Here is a 20,389-nt window from a genome sequence, read left to right as displayed (position 1 = left end):
CTCTCCGTCTCGATCTCTCCGTCTCGATCTCTCCGTCTCGATCTCTCCGTCTCGATCTCTCCGTCTCGATCTCTCCGTCTCGATCTCTCCGTCTCGATCTCTCCGTCTCGATCTCTCCGTCTCGATCTCTCCGTCTCGATCTCTCCGTCTCGATCTCTCCGTCTCGATCTCTCCGTCTCGATCTCTCCGTCTCGATCTCTCCGTCTCGATCTCTCCGTCTCGATCTCTCCGTCTCGATCTCTCCGTCTCGATCTCTCCGTCTCGATCTCTCCGTCTCGATCTCTCCGTCTCGATCTCTCCGTCTCGATCTCTCCGTCTCGATCTCTCCGTCTCGATCTCTCCGTCTCGATCTCTCCGTCTCGATCTCTCCGTCTCGATCTCTCCGTCTCGATCTCTCCGTCTCGATCTCTCCGTCTCGATCTCTCCGTCTCGATCTCTCCGTCTCGATCTCTCCGTCTCGATCTCTCCGTCTCGATCTCTCCGTCTCGATCTCTCCGTCTCGATCTCTCCGTCTCGATCTCTCCGTCTCGATCTCTCCGTCTCGATCTCTCCGTCTCGATCTCTCCGTCTCGATCTCTCCGTCTCGATCTCTCCGTCTCGATCTCTCCGTCTCGATCTCTCCGTCTCGATCTCTCCGTCTCGATCTCTCCGTCTCGATCTCTCCGTCTCGATCTCTCCGTCTCGATCTCTCCGTCTCGATCTCTCCGTCTCGATCTCTCCGTCTCGATCTCTCCGTCTCGATCTCTCCGTCTCGATCTCTCCGTCTCGATCTCTCCGTCTCGATCTCTCCGTCTCGATCTCTCCGTCTCGATCTCTCCGTCTCGATCTCTCCGTCTCGATCTCTCCGTCTCGATCTCTCCGTCTCGATCTCTCCGTCTCGATCTCTCCGTCTCGATCTCTCCGTCTCGATCTCTCCGTCTCGATCTCTCCGTCTCGATCTCTCCGTCTCGATCTCTCCGTCTCGATCTCTCCGTCTCGATCTCTCCGTCTCGATCTCTCCGTCTCGATCTCTCCGTCTCGATCTCTCCGTCTCGATCTCTCCGTCTCGATCTCTCCGTCTCGATCTCTCCGTCTCGATCTCTCCGTCTCGATCTCTCCGTCTCGATCTCTCCGTCTCGATCTCTCTCTCTCGATCTCTCGTTGTTCTGACGTCCACTCTGTTTGCCGTCATCTGAGGTAATGTCAACAAAAAGACATTTTATTTTTTACTTAATTCGTCCCTAATTTACTCAAGCCAATTTTTGATTTCGGTTTTATTTCTTTCAAATGCTAGTCCTTCAAAAATAGGGTGTCTATTTACCCTCATTTTTTATGAAGAGTGCCAGTTGGCAAAATATGCAATAGGAAAAATCTTGCCAGGCAGAGGAACAATTGTATGTGAAACAATACATCTTGGCAATGAATCTTCTTCAGTGGATCGGTCAGAATGAAAAGCATCGTATCCAGCACTTCGATCCGAGCGGATCCCTCGTCGCCTACCGGCTTGTTTGTTTGTCTGTCTATGTGCAGGATATCTCAAAAAGTTGTGTACGGATTCAGATGAAACTTGGTGGACAGTTTGGGTGTGGCAAGGCCGAAATGATTCATTTTTGGTGAAGATGTAAATCCGGATCTGGATACGAGAATTGTTTTTTTAAGAGTTTCTTCACCATTGAGAGATAGGGCGAAAAACGATATAGTACTGCATAGCATGATATTTCAAAAATGTATTGGGTCTGATATGTTCTCGTGGATTACGTGGCGGAGGTATGCGCTCTACCAAGTGCCCTTCCAGTTTACTATTTTTTTGAGGTTTTTATGTGGGTCTTCAACCTTAAAAAGGCTTAAATCTTCCCCATTTGGAACATCACCCACATTTTTACATATTAAATATTGCCCAGTTCCACTACGTCCAATCCAAATGATGACTGGTTCTGTGTAACAATAACTAGCTCAGTGGTTAAGTGAACGACTGCAGCATGTTGTTGAGGAATTCAACAGGGTGAAAACTTCGGGCCAGATCTATTTGCCCTGGGCATCGACCCAATAGCCAGGAGGGCTCAGTCAGAGTTTAATATACTAGTACGTGCCCGTTCAAAAAAAAATTATAATAATAATAAATAAACCACACAGGCCGCTTCTTCGCTGTCACGTGCCCGTACGTGCGTGACCCGGAAGTTCGATATTATTCGCAGTTAGAATTATTCGCAATTTATTTTTAATACCCAATTATTCAATTAGTGCCAACGTATTTTACCTTTTCGCAATGTCGTGGCAAGGAAAAACAAAAAGAGAAGAGAAGAGAGAGAAAAAAAAGTTACTTCCTGGTTTGGAGCATACCAGCACTCTGATGTTCCCGAAATTTATACACCGTCTAATATGAAAACGATCATAACTTGGGCCATTCTGTTTATCTATAAATGCGCATAAGAAATCGAGAAATTATAAGAATACACGAAGTCATCACTCTCCGGAAGCCCGTACGTTGTAACCCGTAATGGGGAACGTGGCTGTGCTTCCCTTCCCCATCGGCCACACCCACGCAACAACGCGTCTTCCCATTGGTTTGGTAAATAAATGGCCATAACTTGGGAAGCACTTGTCCGATTAATATCAAACCTTGAAAAGGCACATCCTCAGGTCCCCAGCAATATACCTGGCAAGTTTCAATTTGATCGGACCAGAGGTTGTCGAGAAACAGCGGTCACACACACACACACACACACACACACACACACACACACACACACACACACACACACACACACACACACACACACACACACACACTGCTGGAATTATAGATAGATGGTACCTCGATGACGCATCGTTTGGGGAGGAACCCGTGAAAGCTCTGTATGACTTCCAGAATGTCATTGCCCGGTTGACCGACATTGGCCTCGACATCAATGGTGGCAAGTGCGAGTTCACCATCCTCAACCATGCATCGCTGGATGACTGTCAACTTACCGAGGCCATATGAAGATTGTTTTGATCAACGACTGCACTCTTCTTGGTGCTCCCATCTACCCGAGGTCTTTGCCAAAAGCTATTATCGAGAAGCACGACGACTTGATCTGTATGGCAGGCCGTGTGGAGCAAATTGACACACACGAAGCATTTGTGCTGCTCAAAACCTGTTTTGCCCTGCCCAAGCTCCTGCATATCGTGCATGAGTCTCCATCCTACCTGAATGGTGCACATATGGGAGCTTTTGACTGCACCATTTGTGAAGCCATTAATAAAATCTCTAATGTTGCTTTCAACGATTCTGCTTGGACGCAAGCTATGCTCCCAATTAAGCAGGGAGGTCTGGGTTTCAGGAGGGCTATTGATATCGCTCTCCCTGGCTTCATCTCCCCATTGATGGCAGTCCGCCCCTTAGTCAATGCTGTTCTGTCCCACGTAAGCAGTTTGGCACAAACGGGGTAGTTGACAGCGGCAGTGTTGTCATGCACATCATCCCATATCAGTGTTTGCGAACCCGAAGGCCTGTCTCGGCTTTGCCAAAAAGCATGTGACATCGAGGCGGCAAGCGTCATTTGTCAGCCTGTTGAACAGTGCGGATCAGGTCACCGGAGCCCGTGTTTTGGCCGCAGCCACTAAGGAAAGTGGGATGTGGCTTCATGCAGTCCCTCTTCCCTCTTTGGGAATACAGATTTACCCCGAGTCTTTACGGGTTGTGGTTGCACGACGAGTTGGAACATCAGTCTATGAGCCACATAAATGTCGATACAGCAGTATGATGGATACACTTGGACACCATGGCCTGTCGTGCCGCTTCAGTTCCAGTCGATATTTTAGACAAGCCTCGTGGCCAATGGGTCCAGGTCAGCTCACCTACTTCACTAACCGTGTGGCAAGGCACCATTCCTGCAAGTGCCTCATGAATGTGAGTGAGTGGGTGTGTTAAGGAATACTGTAAAGCGAGATCTGTTCTGTTTACATATTTTTGGGTAACATCGAGGGTAGGGAGTTGTTCTCTGTTAATCTCAACTTCAACTGCATTATTAAATGCTTGTAAAACACAATCAGTTCCAATACATTTCTGAGGCAAACACATGTGAACCATTGTAAATTGTAGCCCAGGGCTCTTAACACCGACGTACTACCAGACACAAAATTTAATTTTTTTTAACCGAATTTAGTTTTGGGGTTTTTTTGGAAATGGAATTTTGCTTCACAGTGGAACTTTTATACCTGGGAAGGCATGCATGCCTTCTTCCTCATCTTTTAAAATGGTGAAAAATGGTATGCTGTGTTGTACTATACTGTAATGTATTTATCGTTGGGGCAGTAAATGAATGCAGATCAGACGTGGATGTCACTGTCTCTCTTGGAGCCCATTACATGATTGTTACCAACTATCCAAAAACGAAAATATCCATAAAGAAAAGTTGGCCAGTGCCGTGATCTTGCCCGGCTACCCAAGGAAGCTGATGTTTTTGGTTTTATGGCAATATGATTTGCAAAGTCACTGTGGGTTTGCCGGTCACAAAGCGAGTTTGTCGGACAAAGTCACAAAATGGGGGGCAAGGGGGGGGTTGAATGGATAAATTTCAGAAAAAAAAACAAGAGTCAAGATTAGATCAAATTTCCAAAAAATGTTCACTGTATTGTCTGGCTGTGTGTGAGGGATTCTCCACAGACTTCAATAACTGCACAATTACAAAAAATCAAAAAAATAAAAACACCATCATTTGATGCACAGGGATGGGACCGGAGGCGGGGAACTTTCTGAATCCAAGGGCCGTAACTGCTGTTGTTAAACTCGGTGCAGCTGGATATATGCTGAATGATTTGTTTGTAATTTAAACAGCACATATATGCAATCTGACTAATCATATAAATAATGTGACTAATCATTCTGACTTTGAATGAAAAGCATGGCACCGAGTCAACTTTCCGCTTCTCAGCACTTGCCATTATATCAACAATGACGAATAATTAAAAATATTCACTTATTTCACCACTTTTGATATCAAACTGTTCAGAGTACTTCTAAGATACAGAGCACATGTGTGGTTATGAAACTTGTCTTCCTGTATTCATGTTCACTTCCTGCCAAGACTGATGCCACTGATAGCGGTGAATATGGCTATATTCAACTGATGAGGATTAAAAGGTTATAACATTTACTGGGAAATATATATTGTGTGACTTTCAATATTCCGACACAATTCTTCTTCTTCAAAATTATTTTCCTCCTTGTGCAATGACGCACACAGGGCTGCCAAGGGAATTTCATTGGAGAGACCGCTGGGGGTTACAAGCTGGACATGACACCACTCCGACGCAGGATATTCAACTGCAAGTGCAGGAATTTGTAATTTGTTTTAGGTGCCGACGATAGCTTGCCTTCCCTTCGCAAAGGGCACTGGGGGTCTTTACCGTTCAGCAGATAATGCTAGTAAATATGACAATTTAACATCCATCCAAGGGATTCAATACACATTGACAAATCTCCCTGCACGTGAAACACCAAGATGGCAGATTATAGCAAGGTCTAGATTTGAAGCAAGGCTGCAGACCTCCACATTATCATGCCAGCCCTTCACACACAACAGCTACAAAACAAACTGACCAAAGCTTCGTTCCACTCATGGGGGGGGTGGGGGGGGGTAGAAAAAACCTTGATAATATGACTGTATATATCCAAATACATACGTATGCAAAAGTTCTCCACTCAAATAGCTGCAGTTAGTGCATTTTCATCTTGAAAAATCGATGCATTCGCTGCATTCCTCATTTGAACTCGGATCACGTGTGGGCCACGTGACGCCTCGACAGCCAATATATCGGCTGACATCGTATGCAAATTACGTCAGACTGTCACGTGACCAGCTCGGTTGTCCAAGGTGGAAGCTTTCTGCAGGGAGGAAATCACCGGCAGCTGATCGGCGATTTTTGATGAATATGGCATGAGGACGCTCCCCAGTGTATTATTCACCAGGACAATGGAGCGAACGAAGAAGTCAAACGTTTTACGTCTCGAAGATGGGATAAATGGAGAGAAAGTGTCAACAAATGGCTAGTCTTAGATGGTCACGAACAACGTTTAGCCGAGAGTGCCGGTGTAAAGATTTCAAGTTACCCCCGAGGGTAGCTTGAAATCGATTTCATCCGACCCCCTACGATTTCAGATTACCCCCCCCCCCAAACATTTATTTATGTTGTTTATTTACAAAAAAAATAGTAATTTAATTGATATTGAAAACAAATTAGGGAAAAACCATTGACCACGTGACTGCTTTTAAAGAGTTTGTTAGGGAAGGATGACAGACCTCGGAAGGATGACAGGCTGAGTACGTAGCCTGGTGTTGGCTCAGTGGTTAGGGTGGTGGCTTGGGATCCTAGGGTCCTGAGTTCGAGTCCGTCGGCCACTGAATTAATACACCGGGGGGGTTGACTCAGCCTGTCATCCTTCCGAGGTCGGCGAAATGAGTTCCAGTTCCAGTGTGTGTACTGGTAGAGGGGCACTGCATCAGCGACACAGTCACGCTTCAAGAAATTAGAGCTACTCCGGCAGCAAAGCTGCCATATGACGACCACCACCACCACAACGAAATTGTGAATTAAAAATAAGCTGTTTTCATTGCCTTTCTTATATATTGATGATATTGCGTTGTTTTCGATCATTGTAAATATAGTCTGAGTTAGTTAAAAGATATACCAGTATGTCTATTTGTATCAACTATATCGAAGAAGGATTTCATAAACATGTGGCAAAAACTATAACTGTATGAGAAATACTGATTTCAATTTATAACAATATTAAAATAAAATCATTCATAATAAAATCAAAATTCATTGCAAACTCTTTAAAAGCAGTCACGTGGTCAATGGTTTTTCCCTTATTAGTTTTCAATATAAATTAAATTATTATTTTTTGTAAATAAACAACATAAATAAATGTTTTGAGGGGTGGGGGGGAATCTGAAATTGTAGGGGGTCGGATGAAATCGATTCATGCTACCCTCGGGGGTAACTTGAAATCTTTACACCGGCACTCTCGGCTAAACAGTGCTAAACGTCGTTCGTGACCGTCTAAGACGAGACATTTGTTGACACTTTCTCTCCATTTATCCCATCTTACAGATGTAAAACGTTTGACTTCTTCGTTCGCTCCATTGTCCTGCTGAATAATACACTGGGGAGCGTCCTCACGCCATATTCATCAAAAATTACCGATCAGCTGCCGGTGATTTCCTCCCTGCAGGAAGCTTCCACCTTGGACAACCTCGCTGGTCACGTGACAGTCTGACGTAACTTGCATACGATGTCAGCCGACCTATTGGCTGTCCAGGCGTCATGTGGCCCACACGTGATCAGAGTTCAAATGAGGAACGCGGCGAATGCATCGATTTTCAAGATGAAAATACACAATAACTGCAGCTATTTGAGTGGAGAACTTTTGCATACGTATGTATTTGGATATATACAGTCATATTATCAAGGTTTTGTCTACCCCCCCCCCATGAGTGGAACGAAATTGCACGATACAGCTTACGGCTGATGGCCTATAGTGTGGACGATAGCCTCCAACTGATATTACTCAGTCTGCAAGGTCTTGCTTGACTTTAGAATGACACAGTGTTGGAACAGTTGGAAGAATAAGTATTGTGAGTTTTGATGAGATGTGTGCTCAAATTACACACAACCCTCTTGCGAAATTGAATAGCTGTAAAAATAAACAAATAAAATAAATTGACACTCCACAAAAATAATAAAAGGAAGTTAAAAATATACACGGTATATCAAAATGGCTCTTCAAGTACTCTTCGGGAGTGTTTGATCAATGCAAACAACCTCAGCGGTCTGGTTCGCTGGAGCTATCTTCTTCTTTTTTTTTTCTTGAAATGATTTTTTTTTTTTCATCAAACGCTGTCACAACAGGAACCCAACGGGTTCACGGGTCGTCCAGTGTATTACTAAAACTCTCATCTTGTATGTATATATATGTTCCCAAAATACAGCCAAAACAGTCCATGATAGTGCAAAAATTTTAGGGCCACCTGACTCACCATTCGCCTGTGGTGTGCAGTATCAAGTTTCGTTCAAATCGGGAAACGAAAAAAATTGAAAAATCAATTCCAGATTCAGTCAAGTACTATTCGGGAGAATTTGAACAATGCAAACAACCTCAGCGGTATAGTCCGAAGGAGCTATCCTTTTTTTTTTTCTTGAAATGATTTTTTTTTTTTTTTTCATCAAACGACAACGGGAACCCAACGGGTCCACGGGTCGTATACACATATATATATATATATATATATATATATATATATATATATATATATATATATATATATATATATATATATATATATATATATATATATATATATATATATATATATACATACATATATATACATACATAATCTCAACATTGATAGATGCCAGAGGAAAACCTACCTGGCAACAGATTGCAATGGAAATTGCATCACAAACAATTCACAAATTAACAGCAAAGTGCTCACGGTACAAAAGCAACCAAAATACTTTTGGAAATGCAATATCTCATCAAACAATGAGATCGTGACAAAACAAACACACCAGGTACATGGAATGAAAAAAAAAAGCAATTGAATATACAGGGTGCTCCAAAATGATCTTTCCTGGTTTTCATGCAAAGTATAAAACAATTAATAGACATAGAAGAATGCAATTTGCACCATCTTGTAACGCAACTCAGTTATTCTTGACACGTCAGTAGACTTCCACTTATTCACCAATAGTGGCTCTCATAACGTCCGACATTCGATTCCATTGTACAATCACAACAGGTCCACTTTCGGAAATTTATCGAAAGTTGCAACATTTTTCGGGGTTACTTGAGATGCTGGAGAGATGCCTGAAAGAAAGTGCAAAGAAGAATTATTTGAGTTGGGCTACAAGATGGTGCAAACTGCATGCTTGTACACCTTAGTTTATTAGCTTATCTGGAATTTACATTCCAGAGAAGGAATTGTCATCTCGCGCCGTCCGTCAGTGTCCTTTTTCAACTTCTCCGGCGAAACCGCTGAGTCGATCCGGCATAAATTTTGCAGCAACGTTCCTCTCCTGATTGGTAACAGGGATTGCAAAGCTCGTTCCGGTCACATGAATTTAAGCATGTCAAAAGTGCTGACTTCGTAAATTTCTTCAAAAATCTTCCCCAGAACCACCAGTCAGAATGCTACCGAATTTGGGTTACAACAAAAGGACAGGTTCGTGATGTTAAATTGCAGAGGTCATGCCGATCACATGACCGGAAATGTGTCAAAATGGTAGACTTCGTAAAATCGCGTAAATTCCTTCAAAAATCTTCCTCATCAAACCCACCAATCAGAATGCTAGCAAATATGGGTCACAACATTAGGCCAAGGCCGAGATAAGTTACAGGTCCAGTGGTCCGTTTATTTTTTAAATTTACATTAAAAATAGGAAAGACAAGTGGAGCTACAAAGTACACCGCCCCCTTGACAAATAAATAAATAACATATCCTCCAGCTCGCGACATTACCGGGGCACCTTCAGCACACAGCAATGCCGCACATGCAGACGGAATTGGGAAGGAGTGGTGTACAATGATTGATTAAGTGCATAATTAAAATAAATAATAATCGAAAATACTTAATTTCTTCATCAATTGGCTCATAGCATACCTAAACCACCACTGCTTCATCCATATGTAACTTTTTGAAAACCAACTAATCAAAAAATGATTAAATCGATTAATCAATCAAAAATAGCTTAAACACCGAAATCACTTGGTCACTCATGTACAAATATCAGCTTCCAAGCTCAAAAGGTGCCCAAGATATTGTCCAGATGAGAAATAAAATAAATAAGTAATTCATAAATCGATAATAATTAAGTAATCAATCACTTAATTAATCAAAAAATATAAATACCGTTTTTGCCAAAGTACTTGTTCATGATTATACCCACATTTCAGCTTCCTAACTCCAAGGATGGCTGAGATATCGCCCGGAAAAAGTAAAGAAAAAACAACAAAGATGTCGTGCATCGCACGATACTTGCTAAATGTATAAAAACAAATTTTACCTGAAAAATAATTGGTGGTTGAGTTCAGTGAACTGATATGCAAATCCTGTTCAAATTTCAAGCCAATGGGATGAAAATTGATTTCAGAAATCTGACAAAGTTGTTGACCTTTGACCTCTTGACAAATGACAAACTCCACCAGGTGGTGAAGTTTCAGGAAGATAGTTTTATAATTGTGGCTGTGGGTAATTCACATACACAAAGACACACAGACAGACAGACAGACAGACAGACAGAATAACACACAAGACCAACCAATATACTTGAAAAATCTTTGATTTTCGCAAGTAACAGAGTGAAAACTGGGAATGCACTTTTGGTGCCATGCCTGGAGATGGAATAGGGAGAGGCAGTGTACAATAATTTGAAACACCATATACATCAACACCAACAGTTGTCCCCTGTGGGCTCCCTTGGAAAGAAATGAAGATCTATCATTGTAAGCAACCTTTATCTCAAGTCAAAAGACCAATTCTTGTGCACCACCTTTAAAATACAAATCACTGCGGCGGTGAGGGGACCACCGAAGAGCTGCCACAACTCGGCGAGGGACCGTTATGTCGGGTTGAGGCGGCAGCCAGAGCCACAACGACCGGGTGAGGGGATTGCCGGAGCGCCACCACACCGGAGTAAAGGGGCCGCCACCCAGAGCAGGAAGCGAGCCACTACAACACATAACGAGGGGAGAGGGAGGGGAGTGTCACAGAAGAGCCAACATGATGGGACAAGGGCGCCGCCAGAGCACCACCACGATGGAGTGCAGGGGGCCGGTGGAGGGCCGCCACGACGGGGCGAGGTGGCTGCCGAATGGCTACTTCACCGAACAGGCGAAGATGCCTCCACAATGACCAGACAAAATGGAACAGTGACCAGGCGAAGACGACGTTGGAGCGTGGCAGAGAAATGGGGCCGATGGGGTCCATGCGAGCCACCCTGACCTGGCTTGAGGCTGCTGTAATCGGGCTGCGGGAACCATCCAAGCCCGGGAAATGTGGTAGCGAGAACCATTGGGCCAGGGAGCCACCGGAACCAGACAATACGGCCACAGGACCACCCCAAACAGAACACAATACAGCCAAACCGACCACCCACATACATTTTGACAATGTCCTTCAGCCTGAATAAATTAATGCATTGGGTGTCCATCTTCACAGAGGTTGACTGCACCAAAAACAATCTTTAATATGATCTGTTAAGACTAACCTGTGACCCAAAAAGATTGGGTGGGGGGGGGATTCACTGTGTAACTTGCATTTCATGAATGTAATACAAATGTAGGAATGAATGATATAATGTAATACAAGAGAAATACACATCATTTTAAAAGAGAACAAGTCTGAGGACGACGATGGTTCACGAGCGGTATTTGACGATGTAGATTGTTTCAGAAGTCAAGGATGAGACAATGTGATAATTTTTGACCAAGTTATAAAAATGATCAACATGATGTGGTACGAGTGACAGATTATTAGCTGCAAAATGTGGAAAACCCTGTTTCGTTCAACAACTTTCAAAATTTGACCTTTGCATAATCTTTAAAAGTCACAAAACAATGTTGTGGACATTAAAATAAGGAAACAGAATACGTGCTATAACTTATTGGAGTTAGTTCATCGAAGAAGGTCGAAAACCCGGTTTGATTCCCACAACTTTGAAAATTTGACCTTTGTGAACTTTAAAGGTCAAAGGTAAAGGATTATGACGTTTGGTGCAAAACTTCCTCTGGAACATTCCAGGAACAATATAACATCATATATGCTGTATGGCATTTCGCACTCCTCAGATTATCCATACTTTGATGAAATCAGCGTAAAAACAAAGTTGAAGGGGGTGCCACGGGCAAGGTGTTCGAGATAGAGCAAAATGGTTTCAAGACTTTAGGTGGGGAATGACCTCAAGATTATGCATAAAAAATAGTCATCCTAGCTCTCAAAGTTTGGGCGGTCGTATGATTTTGATGTCAAAATTCGCAATTTTCTAAGTTCCTGACCTTGACCTTGGGACGAAAATGAAAAATCGACCTCCGTGGGGCTATACAGGTGCCACTGGGCTAACCAAATACCGAAACCCTGCCAGATTCGACAAATCCCTTGGAGAAGATAGATTTTTATGTCAAAATTCGCAATTTTCTAAGTTCGTGACCTTGTGACCTTGACCTTGGGACGAAAATGGAAAAAAAAAAAAAAAACAGCTCCGTGGGGCTATGCAGGTGCCATTGTGCTAACCAAATACCGAAACCCCTGCCAGATTCGACAAACCCCCTAGGAGAAGATGCAAATTGAAATCGGCTACCCCTGAAAAATAAAATTCGCAATTTTCTAAGTTTGTGATCTTGTGGCCTTGACCTGGGGACGAAAATGAAAAAGAGCTCTTTGGGGCTATGTAGGTGCCATTGGGCTTACCAAATACTGATACCCCAGCCAGATTCGACAAACCCCTCGGAGAAGATAATTTGTCAAAATTCGCAATTTTCTAAGTTCGTGACCTTGTGGCCTTGACCTTGGGACGAAAATGGAAAATTGAGCTCCGTGGGGCTATGCAGGTGCCATTGGGCTAACCAAATACCGAAACCTCTGTCAGATTCGACAAACCCCAAGGAGAAGATGCAAATTGAAATCGGCTACCCCCTAAAAACACATGTTTTTTGGGCGTGGCTCCACCCATAATGGGCACACCACACCCATTCTCAGGAAAACACAACTAGATCATGATATAAACCTCCCACCAAAAATTTATCAGGATCGGATAAAAACCCACGGAGCTATGCTCGGGACAGACAGACAGACAGACAGACACACAACAATAACGAATATAGTGGTCACTTATTTTTTTTCGTGAAAATATTTTTTTCGTGAACCAGTATCTCCAAATCATATATATTCCTATAATAACACAAAAAGACAATGGAAATAACAGAACTATTCAGCAAAACAGGGTGAGCAACTTCAATATGAAAGTTCAAACAAAACCCAGTCACACTGGATCAAGCTGTCTATATATCTACGTATATACATACACACAAACACACACACTTTAACCAACAAAGCATTCCCACCAAATCTTTCATGTACACACGCCGATTGAGGAACCAGACTCGGTGGCGTAATGGTTCGGACATCAGCTCAGAGTAGGTCGGCGGTTGCATTCCGACCCTGGAAGAGTCATCCCAAAGTCTTTAAAAATGGCGTGTGTTGCTTCCCTGCTTTACGGTCAGCATTTTTTTTTAAAGACCTTACACGGACAACCATTGCAGATGCGTGATGGCCCTAATAGCCTTTTGCAGTGAAGTTCCTTGTAAGGGTTCCAAGTCATAATCATGCATGCTATCCCCCACCTCCCCTAAGGCATGACCCAAAATGTGAGCAGGGAGGGGTGGGGGCAGCCATGGGGTTGGGGAGAGGTAGTGAACGTGCGGTAGGATTGGGTGTGATGGGACATCCCAATGAGTGAGTAAAAACCATGAACAAAATTACATTGCTTACCATTTACCATCTGCTTGCTTCATTGACAGAACCTGGACCAGAACCAGAATCTGGAGCACTTGCCTCATTTAAACATTGCAAGTAAAATGACAGTACAAAACAGTTTATTTATAACCCAATGCCCTCTCCTTACCCAGCAATTAATAGATCCAAGGGCTTTGACACAAGCATGAAACAGCAAGCAAGGCCTAGTGGGCATTCGGCAAACATTTATAACGATAGTTTGTGATTTGATTATGGAACTGATAATTGCAAATGGCATGGTATTTTAAAAGGACCAACACCATTTTATTTTTCTTCTCCACCCCCCCCCCAGCCTGGAGCGAGGGAAAGGTACTTTCCAATGAAAGAGACAATTTACCTGCACCTCCCACAACCACTATTGTACACCCCCCCCCCCCAGGGCCCAAGGCTCACGGAGGACCTCAGACACATAATATCAATTGCAAGGACATCAGTGAACAATCAACAAACTGAGCATATGTGATTTGAACTTGGGATCCCTCGCATCATGAGCTTTGTGCTCAGATGGAAACAACAAAGAGGAAAAGTTTCAGCAGAGTTGCCCTTATCACCTGGAATTATTAAATACTTGTATAAAAATAGAAAAACGCCTTCAGTCTTTTATTGTTTTGTACGTTATGCAAAACACTGCAGTAAGCCAATAAAGAGGAAAATGATATATCCAAAAAGAAAAACAAGTGTGGAATGACATCAGCTTGCCAGACCAAGGGTGGAATTAGAAGCACACACAACACTCCCTTCTCTGCCTCAATCGTTCAAACATCGTCGTGGTCGTTGTTCCAAGTAGGTCTCACTCGTATGCACCAAAAACAGGTACAGGGGTCTGAGATACACTCTTAAAACTTCCTCCTCCTCGTCCTCTTCTACCAACTTTGCCCATTTGTTGCAAACTGGACGTAAAAACTGCTACCCTGCACTGAACCGGAGCTGAAAGTATTATTCTCCCATATTACTCATCAAAATAATTTCCAAATTGAATTTAACATTTCATTTCTCTTCAATCTGTGCAAGGGTCACGAGTCACTTACATCTCGGGAAAAGAGATTTAAATGAATGAAAAAAGGGAAAATAAGATAAAGAGGACAGGGATAAAGGGTCGAGAAATGGCCAGGAAGGCATGGGAGTGGAAGTGAAACCCCCTTTTATATAGATTTTATGTAAATAGCCTTCTTACAATCCAACCAAGCACATGCTCGAGCTATTAATAACAGCCACTGGTTATGCTGCCCATGCAAGCAAACAAACAAAAACAGCAACGATTTCTCAAGGCATGACCATGGAGTCACTACTCGACATTCCCTTTCACTCGAGTCACATTTCCTCACAACCTCCTTCCAAGCCTGGTGTTGGCTCAACGGTTAAGATGGCTGCTTTGAGATCTTAGGGTCTTGAATTTGAGACGCGCCGTACCGTTAAATAGTGCTGGGTGGGTCGACTCAGCCTGGCATCTTTCCGAGGTCGGCAAAATGAGTACCGGCTTACTGGTAAAAGGGGCACTGCATCAGCAGCACAGCCACACTCCCAGCAATGATGCAACCAGCAGCGAGAGGATGTGTACGAAACAAACAACTTGCTTCCCGTTTTCACATCATGCAGTGCTCACTGGCATCTCGACTCTGAGTCAATGTCTCGACTAGCAACAAAAGCATGGCTAGTGCAATCCACTGTGAACACCAAACACTGGGGTCAAAATACATTGCTAGTATTTGTTTTTTTTTCTCCCCCCTTCTCCAATAAATATTGCTAATTACAGAAAATTATAAAATTGTGTGTGTGCATGTATATATATATATATATATATATATATATATATATATATATATATATATATATATATATATATAAATAACATAATACAGCAGTCAAAAGTTCAATCATTTGTGGTCAAAACAACAAGGCTCATCTCATCTGTCCAATAACAAAGAATGCTCAATGTCACAAAGAAGCTCAAATTGCGGCACAATTGTAAAAAAGGGAAAGGAATGAATTCATGAATTTCAGAAAGGGAAGAGAAAGGCAGAAATATGTAACAAGTCAAACTACTTTCTGATCCCAAGCTAATCCCATCTTCTGGGGTCAGCTGCATTCGTTTTTCCTATCTACACAGCTCTATCCTGAACCTGATTGGCACACTGATTGGCCATGTGTATGTGCATGTGCGTGTGTGTGTGCTATACATATATGGAGAGAAATGGAAGGAGGATGCAAAACACAAGAAAATGGAATAAGTGAGGAATAACAGGATGGAGGGGGGTGGGGGGATGAGTGTTAAAACTTCCACCCAATTGATATTACCAAAGAAATCTCAACAAGTGAGATTCAAAGGCCCAACCTCAAATTGAAGCATTGGACACAAAGGAAAGCCAAGTGTTGGCTGAACGGTTAAGGTGGCTAGTTTGAGCCCCTAGTCCTGCCATTAAACAACAGCAGGTGGGATGACTCAGCCTGTCATCCTTTTAAGGTCAGCAAAATGAATACAAGCTTACTGCAAACAAAGCTACCAGAATCAGCAGCCACAGGCTGCATACGATATAACAATATAATGGGATACATGATGCCGAAGAAGTTGGCACAACTCAAGGTTGCACAAATTCGTGCATAAACCTTACCTTTCTAAAGCATAAAAGTTCGAAATCACACACACACACACACACACACACACACACACACACACACACACACACACACACACACACACACACACACACACACACACACACACACACACACCAAGAACACAAGCCTCGAACGTCTACAATTACGGTGGTGTTCTGTCTTCATCTTAATACACCTTACAGTAGTTCTAAATCACAAAAGCTGAACTAAAAATAAAAAGAAATAAAAAGCCTCCTCAGATTATTTAGAAAAGTTGAAGCTTCGGTGGGCTGTGAAAGTTACACGATTACACCATCTTCTTTTATAAAACCATGCTCATCGTGGGCCTTGAAGATGAATTACAGAGAGCAAAAATAGAAATCATCAAGACATTCAAAGACGAAGGTAGTCTGACCACAAAATACTGGAACATCAGGAACGAATGGAGCAAAGAGTGTGTGGGATATAAACCCTGGGATGTCAGCATCACAAGACTGTGTGTTCATATATAGGAACAGAAACTAGGTCAACCCAACCAGTATCATAGACTGGAGCCTGTCAAAATGGCTCAGCATGAAAAACCATCTCACACAAAACATTCAACAATCCAAAGTAGACCAAGCACACACATATATATATATATATGTACACACACACACACACACACACACACACACGACGACCCGTGAACCCGTTGAGGAAAAAAATAATTTCAAGAAAAAAAAGAAAAAAAAAAAAGATAGCTCCAGCGAACTATACCACTGAGGTTGTTTGCATTGATCAAATTCTCCAGAAGAGTACTTGACTGAATCGGGAATTGATTTTTAAATATTTTTTGTTGCCCGATTTGAACGAAACTTGATACTGCACACCGCAGGCGAATGGTGAGTAAGGTGGCCCTAAAAAAATTTGCGCTATCGTGTACCATTTTGGCTGTATTGCAGGAACTTACATACAAGATGAGAGTTTTCGATAGATGTATATATATATATATATATATATATATATATATATATATATATATATATATATATATATATATATATATATATATATATATATATATATATATATATATATATATATATATATATATATATATATATATATATATATATATATATATATATATATCCTGCTGTTGGTGGAGTTGTTAGGGTAGCGGTTTGGGATCCAAAAGGTCCTGAGTTCAAGCCCCTTTGGCCGCTTGAATTAATACACACCAGGAGGTTGACTCAGCCTGTCATCGTGAGTGAGTACCAGTGTACTGGGCCCGGTGTATGCCCCGGCTAGAATAGGTGTACCATACCCCTGTGTCGTAAGAAGCGACCAGGGTTGCGTCAGAAAGGGCATCCGGCGTAAAACCTGTGCCAAATCATTATGCGGATGATAACGGATGATCCGCTATGGCGACCCCTAACGGGAGCAGCCGAAAGAAGAATAAGAAATTTATATATACAGTCATGCGCCGCTTAACGACGTTCCGGGCAACGACGGATCGCATATACGACGGTGATCTGCCAGCTCTAAAAAATTAAAAAAAAAAAATGTAACTGAAAAATTCCAATCGCCGAGTGATGTAGCCTCGTATAAAAATAGCACATACAATTATGTACACTGTACAGTACATAATACCTCATAATGATAATAAACGACAATGTGGCCCTGTTATAATGCGATCGTTGAGGTCCATAAAATGTCATCGCGAAAAAAAACAGGATCGTGCTAAATCTGGATTCAAGGAAAGTGGCTTTCAAACTGAACCAATGTTTCCACGTTTACCTTCCAGCAAGTAAATTACCTTTGAATTGAAGAATTCCGCGAATAAATCGTTGTTCTTAGTCGACATTAAAACACAAATTTGTTTTTAGTGAAGCTTTTTATGTTGTAAAAACAATCCTACTGTTCCGAAATATATATATATATATATATATATATATATATATATATATATATATATATATATATATATATACATACATATATATATATACATATATACATATATATATATATACATATATACATATCACAATTAACAGGTGCTCGTTTCTTCATTTGTAAATTATAATATCGATGCAATGATTACGTATTTATAAAATCCAAACGCTATTTATTCATCTTTCTATAATCGATGCGAGAGAAGATAAGCTGCTGCTGACAACACCGATGGCCGTCATGAACAGCACAAAGGAAAATCTTACGTGTCTTCCGTCTCTCTTGGATGTGTTACAATTGCCGACAGTATTCAGTACAGTAACATGCTGTAAAGGTTTGTATCCGAGGAGCAATAGGCTACACCATATAGCCTAGGTGTCTAGGTTTGTGCAAGTACGATGTTCGAAAACAAAAACGAAAAAAAAAATGATGTTCGCACAACGACGACGACGACGTCGCTTAACAACGCGTTTCTCAGAACGTCACCCTGTCGTTAAGTGGCGCATGACTGTATAGTATATATATATATATATATATATATATATATATATATATATATATATATATATATATATATATATATATATATGGATTTTACCCATGTGATGTAATGGCACTAGAAGAAGATGATTATGCTATGATTCGGTCTGAATAGCATCGACCGTGTTGATTTATCAAACAAGTTCTCACAATTTGTACTGTATTTCTTGTGTCACAGCACGAGGAAAACAAAATTTTGATTAAATACTTAAATACATATTTATAATCATACATAATTTTTTTTATATAAATTACGCATACACACCATGTGAAGTGGAAATCCACAGCATGCAGGCAAATATCAGAGGAATACACACCAAGACAATAAAACTGCATTTGGGTCAAAACACAAAACCAAAGGAGCATACATGTTGCCAAAAGATGTGTATCATGGCCAAGGAGCATCCGTTTATGCATGAAGGGAGAGAGGGAGAGAGGGTGTAAACTGTAAAGCCAACACAGTAAAGGAAAAGAGGTGGAAGGGATTCAGAGGAGGAAATAGGTGGAAGGGATGAAGAGGAGGAAAGAGGTGGACGGGATTAATAGGAGGAAAGAGAGGAGGTGGACTAATTGGAGGTGGTTGTGAGGAGGTTGAGGTGATAAGAGTTGGTGGACTCGATTAAGAGGAGGAAAGGGGTGAGAGAGAGACAGACAGGGAGAGAGACAGCCAGAGACAGACACACACAGACACAGACACAGAGACAGAGAGAGAGAGAGACAAGTGTGTGGTGTGTAGTGGAGGAGGCTGTGATGAGGTAAGGTGAAGAATCAAGAGTTAACAGAGTTGATGGTGGGGGGATTTGGTGGGGGGGGGAGGGATGGGATTGCAAATGGCATTTTTGCATACAAAGTAAGAGATACCACCTTAAACAAATCCTACACTGAAGCAGACAACTCAAAGTACAAGGCGGATATTTTCGGATCAACCCTCACTTTAGGTTTTTATCCCGAACCAATCCCCAGCTGATGGAGCAGCTCAAATTGTCCATCATTCGCACAGAGGACAGGAACATCACATGACCTCGGCTTACTTTAAACAAATTACATAGAGAATACAGTATTGTACAATAATTGTTTGTTTGTTTTTAAACAACACAGCAAATGGAATTCCAACCTGGTATCCCAGCTTCATGAGCCGCCTGTTCAACGGAAAAACCAAACCCAGTTGAAGCAATAAGCTCATTTTCCATCACGTTTCATTGCAACCCCAAGGTCAGCTTGGTTTTGAGCACACAAGCAAACATTACACTACTACTGGAGGTCAACGTGTAATGCCACTGTGGGGAAGACATGACAGAGAGGTGGTCTCAGCACCAAGTCCAATAGCTGCCATTTCCTGATAACAAAATCTCCAGCAATGCAGATAAATGTCTACGACTTGTACAACTGTATTGCAGTCGTGGGCTTTACAATCAATAATAATGTCCTTCACAAAAAAATAATAATAATCTTCAATGTGCTTTCCCCAATCACCCTCCCCCACCCCCACCCCGATAAAATGTGTGTGTGTGTGGGGGGGGGGGGAGATTTCACTGCATGAAACCATGTCAACCACCAACAACAAAGCTTCACCAATGGTATCATTTTAAAGATCAATAATGTTAAGCAAGGAGAGCAAGAAAACAACAAAGACCGTTTTCAATGAGGAGATCAAAAAGGACAAAAACAAATCTCTTCTAAGTGTTCTGTTAAGAGAAGAAAATGGAGGTGAGCTCCATTCTTCTCATTCACAGCAAGCAGATCCACTTTTTCTTAACATAGGTGAAACTCACAAAAAA

General features: G+C 42.0%; 1 protein-coding gene across 9 annotated transcripts in view; it reads right to left on the bottom strand.

Annotated features, from left to right (window-relative positions):
• Positions 1 to 20,389, bottom strand: part of KANSL1 (KAT8 regulatory NSL complex subunit 1) — a 351,273-nt gene that overhangs the window by 278,646 nt on the left and 52,238 nt on the right. The window lies entirely within an intron of this gene.

The sequence above is a fragment of the Eptatretus burgeri genome, chromosome 4 (genome assembly GCF_056783735.1).
Source record: "Eptatretus burgeri isolate ZD-2024b chromosome 4, Ebu_testis_v1, whole genome shotgun sequence".
In the NCBI taxonomy this organism is placed as follows: Eukaryota; Metazoa; Chordata; class Myxini; order Myxiniformes; family Myxinidae; genus Eptatretus; species Eptatretus burgeri.
This window is presented reverse-complemented; position numbering and strand designations above follow the sequence as displayed.